Here is a 7315-nt window from a genome sequence, read left to right as displayed (position 1 = left end):
CTGCTCTTTATTTTGTTCAAAACAAAAGTACTCCTAACATTGCAAAGGTTTTGCAATTATATTTTAGAAAATAAATTAATGCTGACCCATTAAATAAAGGATTTAAATTAATTTCAACACCCCCTGGACATTATAGGACTATTTTTCCAGTTGATTTTTTTCAATAGAAAATGAGGTTTCAGTATTGAAATAATTGTCAAAGAAAATAAATCAGTTTAGGATAGTACAATAAGGATGAAAAGGTGTAACAATTAGGTTTTGACACTGAAGTCACATAGAAAGGAAGATAGGTCTGCAGGAATAAAAGAACAACACTTCAGACATTCTCTATTATTAGTGTTGCATATGCTTCATGGTAAAGCAAAAAACATGTCTGGAAAGAAACACTGAGGCTGAAGACATTTTCCTATCTAGTACATGAAATACAGCAATTCCAAGTTATTACAGTGGCACCATAATCCAACAATGTTTAGAGTCTTCGAGTGCCAAACTGTAGGAATCTGGAAACCAGTTCTAATTAGCCTTGTTTTAGGGCTTCACATGCTTTTGAAAATGCAAGTAGAAAAGCAAATAAGCAAATACAAGCAAAATAAGCAAGACTGCAAAACTGCTTAGATTGTGAAGAGATTAAATTTCTGCATATGGCTTTCAGCTGTTCACTTTAGGTTACTTAATAAATATAGGGACACCTTCCTTACACCTGCACGAGTTGATGCTTCAGTTTAGGTTGGAATGGCCTTGGGACCTTGTCTTGGAACAGGTGGCTACTTAGCAAGTATGACCCCTCGATCAGGTTCTGGCATCTTCAGTGGAGAAAAAAATCTAATTGTTTCACAGCTGAACCTATTCTTTACATGTGTGCATATCAGTTAAACATACTGGTAATGTGTACAATCTAGAAGAGCATTTAACTATGTAGTGGGGTCACCCAAATTTACAATATCTTATTTTTGGATTTGCATAGACATTCCCCAGTCTGTACTTGAAAAACCAAACAGATTGCACAATGTAAACTGTGCATGCAAACAATGTGTATTTTTTTCTCTATACATTCCCAAAATCCCCAGTGTAGATAAACATTAACATAAATATCAGAAACAGCATTTACTATCTAATATCAAAAAATAAGCAATTTTCTCTTGAGCATTCAGTACATGAAATTCTACTTGTGCTAGCTGATTCTGATTGCACAGAAGAAACATCTTTATTTTCCTTAGCTGGAGAAATGTAACTACAACAATTATTTTTTATTATTAATACTGATATTTATTATTTTAAAGATTAATCCATGAATATATTTGAATATTAGCCTCCTATTTTCTTTATGCCTAAATATTCCTGTCAGTAAATCACTTGGTGGAAATGAGGGCAAATGCATATAGATACCAAATAGAAAATCAAAAAGAAAAGTTTTACAATTTAAATGTGAATTTATTTAAAAGTCATTGCAGTATGTGCTTTAATCTTAGTACTGTGATAATAGCTCGCTAAATAATGCTAAGTCACTGGACTTGAGGGGGAAAATACATAATAACATTTAGGATCATATATAGTCTATCTTTAGAACTTTATTCAGGTACTAAATAGAATTTAACATCAAAATATAAGCTGTATTCTACCTTTTTCATATGTAGTTTTGCTGTTTATGGTTGTTTGGGGTTTTTTTGCCTTTATCATTGGTAGAATATAGCAATAACTTTATAGCAATAAGTAGGCTATCCAAATAAGAAACAAAACATGATAAAGGCTTCAGATCAATATTCATAGGTTCATTCTTCTGACACAATGTTCATTTCTGTATGTCTTCCCTCACAATCTCATTACTTTTTCAAGCTGAACTTCACAATCTAGTTGTTCAACTTGATGTGTGGCATCACATCTTTTTGTTAATATCTGCATGTTTTTGGTGTTCAAACGTTCTTTGTATACTCGTTTTCCTATAAGTCAGTGTTTCTCAAGCTTTCTGAAAGCACAAACCCTGTGGGCTATATTTCTTCATAGGGCTCTCTGTGTTGGAATTAACTGATGTTTTCTGGGGCAAGGAATTTGAACCGGCTGTAATTAACTGGCAGCATTTCCTAACTAAAAGAGTTGAGCTAGTACTAACTCCATGGCTACTGCAAATGCTTGCAGGCAGCAGCCAGCTCCGCCAGACCCTCCACGCTGCGGGGGCTGAGCTGCATACACTATGTGGAGCGAGTGGGGCAGCGCACTCGTCTGCAGGCAGCACAACCACCGCCCTGCGCGGGAGAACCGAGCTGCTACACCTCATGCAGATCCCAGCTGCGTTTGCCTGACGTGGTCTTGAGATAATAATCCAAACATTTTGGCAACTTTAAATGGTTGTGACTTTCGTTTGAGAAACACTACCCTAAATTACCCCACAAAGTCTTAATGTAGATGCACAAACTTTACAGGAACTTGCAATCTGTAATGCTTTCTATATCTAATGCAGAGAATTCATAAGCAATACAGTGAATTTTATTTCACAAAAAGGCATACGTACTGTACACCTTTCTAAATCCAAAATATTCCTCATTTCTACATTGATTTAGAAATAAGTTACAGAACAGTGGTGAATATTTGAACTCTTAGGACATTAACTGGCTGCTTCTTTGTATGTAAACTGTATTGTCTGCCTGCTCCTTTTCTGGAGATGTGTTTTTGTATTGGATGTTTGGGCCAATGGGAGGCTTCAAGCTACAATGTATTTTCCCAGATTAAATATATTTAACATATGACAAACCCCAGACAAGGCTTTTTAAAATGTATAAAGAACTGCAGTGTTAGGTGGTTTATTTGCAAACTGTTTTCAATGTTGTCCATTTTTATGGCACCTTTAACAATAATCTTGTTTCCAAAGTACAGAAAAGGTTAAAAATACTCTAGCCATAACTGAATGTCAAGCAATAAAACAAATGACTTTTGTGCATAGATTTAAAAGAAATACAAGTTTTAGACATCTGCATGTAAATGCAATCTCTTGTTTACTGCTTTCTTAAACTTGAGCAACTGATTCCTTATTTTACTACTAATTTAAGGACTTGTAATGGCCTGTAAACATTTTATCTTGCTCTATTCTTTCAACTCTAACTTCGTCTCTGCTTTGGAGTCATAATATTTAATGTTGTTCTGCTCACCTCTATACAGTTAACTTTTTGCTTTCATTCTGTATAGATAACCTTATGCTATAAACAGCCTACACAGTGCAAATATTTATCTGTTTATCAAATACCACATTATGCTGTATAATATCTGTTTTACTATATAATCTATTTTAGACATAGCTGTTTAGAACTAGAGTGTGCTATTTTTGTGTTTTTCTGATGTGTGGTGCTAGATAAGTTACTTTTGTGAACAAAAGCAAACAAACCCCTTTTATTCCTAGACAATACCACCTTTGGGTCTTGTTAATTTCACTGAGTATAACTATATATAAATATATATATATATATTTGTGTATATATATATATACACACACACCAACATATGCCCAACAAGTACCTGTATCAGAGTACAAGATTTGGGACATGGTTCTCTCTTTAAATGCATAGTGTCATTATATAAATTATTCTATAGTATATTTAATAAGGAGAAAATTACTTCACCGGTACAGATACTTGATATCAAATGTAGAATTTTTTTCTACATATTAACATTATTAATTATTAACGTTATTAAAAATGTTCTGTCCAGCTCATTATCCTTTTGGTTACTAAAACAGTCTGCCTGTACTATATCAGAAAAAAGAAAAACGTCTAATCTGCCAGTATAAAGTAAATACAATATGCTGTCTGTCTGAACGGGAGGTAGTTATTTGGCTTGTTGGAAGAGTTCTATCCTGTTGTTATTCTGTTGGGTGCCATCCTCCCTCTTCATTCTAAATAGGATCTGTACACACTCAAACTGCGGATGTTACTAGGCCATGCCTACACACTTAACTCCAGTTACTGTAAATAGGAATTTTCTGTAAATCTTCCATGATGGATGGCTAAATTTAGACCTTGGATATGCTTTGTAAATTGTGCATACATATCTAAGGACAGCCATTAGCAACTAAAGTTAATTGAGAAGTGGAATTTGCAACATTTTGTCAGGTGTGGGGGTTTTGTTTTTATTTTTCATGTATACCTTAATTTACATAGTCATGTACCCTTAAAAAGTATTCCTGTCCCTTGTTCCCTTCATTTTAGATACTGTTTTCATGTTAATTCTTAAAACAGATGGATATCAAATATCTAACTAAGGAGGTAATTAACCTTTTAAATATTTATTAGAATTTTTCTGTAATATTAACTGAATTTATAAGATCTTTAGCAAAGATTTTTGAGCAATTTATTAAATACAATGTTTCTGTTTACTGCACTTTTTGATAATAGAAGGTAGTGAATTTTAAAGCCATGATTCTTGGCTTCCATGCACTGCTTTTATACCCTCAATCCAAGGAATATATATATATAAATAATTTTTTTAAAACAGCAAACATACTGTTGTCCTAAAAAGAAATACGAACTTCACTGCACCGTGGGTATATTTTCATAAGTGGAATGTTTAATTGCAAACACTATCAGGACAATTAAAAAACCTCTTGAAGCTACAATCTTATTTAAATATAAGCCATGACAATTGTTGATTTAAGCCCTTGTTGATTTCAGTCACCTTTTGATATTGTCAAAGAGAAAAGGACTTGCTCTTAAATTTGTATGTACCAACCTATACATAATGCTAGGAACACATTTTCCCTGGTGATTTAATTTTAATCGTTTCAATTACTTAAGGAAAACTATTTGGTTAACACATGTTCTCCCTGTTTACTAAATGTTCAACATAACAAGACCAGAATAAATGCTGATTACAAATAGACATCAGTTTGAAGATTAAGCACACAGACTCCAAAAACCTCGTTGAGTGATATGCTCAGATGTCTGTAAATACACACGAGTTTAAATGCAATTATACTGTACATGTAAATATATGCTGTCTCTTATGTGTACAGTATGTATAAATTCATTTTCTAGCCACAATAAAATGTAAGCCATCAAGAGGATACTAAAGTGGTATTGTACTAAACCTTTGCTAATGATCTTTACCCAATCACTTAACTTTTCACTTTCATGGACCTTTCAAACTCACTCTTATGAATAGCCTGCTTATATTCAAGTTTGTTATTTTACTCAGTCCCGAAGAAAGTATTTTGATTCATTTTGTAAATATAACTGTAAAAATAAGAGATTTAATGTTGTCTTTTAAATACTCCAATTTTCATTCTAATATGAATGTTGTTATATTGTACTTAGAAACTGTACCTTTAATATTACATTACCTTTATTAAGTGCATTGAACACATCGATTTTAGATGTGCTTTATGTACTGTTATCCTGTAATAAAACTTCAGCTTCTAATGGAAATATCTGTCTTAATTTTTTGTCAGTAGCATCTTTTTGTTTTTCTGAATTGTGTTTTTTTAGCTTTATTCCTTAAGGAATGCACTGTTACAAAATCAGGCACAGCACATACATCAAGTCCTATTTGGTAGCAGGGAAACAACTCATGAGCACCTTTTCAGCTCCCATTAAGGTGTCTTCTTCATTGAAATCAAAAAGATTCATGACATCAAGTGCAAGGTAAGACAAGCCTAGTATAAGACCTGCCCAGTGGCTTTGGAAGTACTCCTTTGGGGTAGATCTAAATGGGGATGTGAGTATCTAAATTGAGGTTTTAAAGCAATTTAGGCAACCAAATTCAAAGCTGCAGCTCCTCTCTGCAGTGCTAACTTTGGGATCACCTGAATGTCAACAACACATTTGGTCATAAGACTTCAGGCATGTCAAGTTCTATTTCTGCACCTACCCATAAATGCCTGCCTTTAACAGAGCTGTAGCAGTCCTGTATTTATGTGCCTGACCATGATCCAGAATTATGTATTAGCATTCAGCTTTGAAGCAATGTATCTGGAAGCAGCCTTCACCTACACATCAGGTCTACAAAAAACACTAGTAAAAATGATTGTTTTCTTAGAGCTGTAGCACTAAGTAGTATCATTTGTTCTACAGCAGCTTCATGACTTAAAGCTGCCTTTGGAGACACTGAAAATCTGAGGTTTTTTTCCTCATCCATTGGACATACTACCCAATCTTACCATTGACAGCAGTGTTCCTAACAAGACTTAAGGATTAGGAACCAACTATATAAACAACTATTAATGTTCAATATTCCTGAAGTGAGAGCCAAAATACAGATTCCTATGTCTGCCCATAAGGAAAGCTGAGTTGTAGGTTAGGAGCTGGTAGTTTTGATCCCTCACTATTTCAGAGAACGGGTTAGATTGGCAGGGGCCTCCTGAGGTCACAAGCAGGGCCACCATGAGCCTGGTTGTCCAGGACCATGTCCAGATGGCTTTTGAGTATGTCCAAGTATAGTGACCCTACCACCTCCCTGGCAACCCTGGGCTGCCAGCACTTGGGCAGCCCTCACAGTTAAGTGTTTCCTGATGTTCACGTTTATGGTATGGAAGTAGAGAGATAAATCTAGAAAGTAGCAAAGGACACTGCAGGTTTTAAGATGCAGACTGAAGTAGGATTAAACCAGCCACAATCACAATTTGAGACATCTTCTAACCTGCCTATGTAACTGTTACCTTACCTGGGTTTTGAAGTAAGATTACTCCTTTCAAGGCTACCTCCAAGACTGGGCTCTGGGTGGATCCAGCAGGAAGATAAAAACCTTTCTGCTTCTCTGAGATGCACAAATAAAGAGAAAAAAATAACCAGTGTCCTTAAAACTGATCTGCAAGCAAGCTAAAGAGACTCCCTTGGTAGGTGTACACATCCATCTGAATCACATCAGGATTTTTATGTATTTGTATATAGTGCCCAGAATCCTGGTTACAGATGTAGGTGGTGTGAAGGCTCTCATTGCTTCATCCCACAATCCCTATTTTCCTCTTTTTCCACTTGTAGAGCTGTAAAGGGATTACCTGTCCTTATACAACCATGAAATTATTGAGTTTCCATCACCCAGACCTACCGGTACTGAGCCTATTACTGTTTCACACTTTACCACAATGGCAAGCCTGATCATCAGAATAATGGTGTCCACATGTTGCGACATGAGCCAGGGAAAATGGGAACCCAGGAGAGGAGGAAAGCCGCTAAACGCGGCAGCCACCGCAGAGCACCTCAGCCGCAGGCCGCAGTCTCCCTCAGGCACGAGGCGCCAAGTAGAGACCGGCGCAGCGACCCCTGCATACCTAGGGCGGCACCTGCCGCTGGTCCATACCACACCTTAGCGAAGAACGTGGTGTAGAAATGGAGCC

The sequence above is a fragment of the Calypte anna genome, chromosome 10 (assembly GCF_003957555.1).
Source record: "Calypte anna isolate BGI_N300 chromosome 10, bCalAnn1_v1.p, whole genome shotgun sequence".
Taxonomy (NCBI): Eukaryota; Metazoa; Chordata; class Aves; order Apodiformes; family Trochilidae; genus Calypte; species Calypte anna.
Note: the sequence above shows the minus strand (reverse complement) of the source record.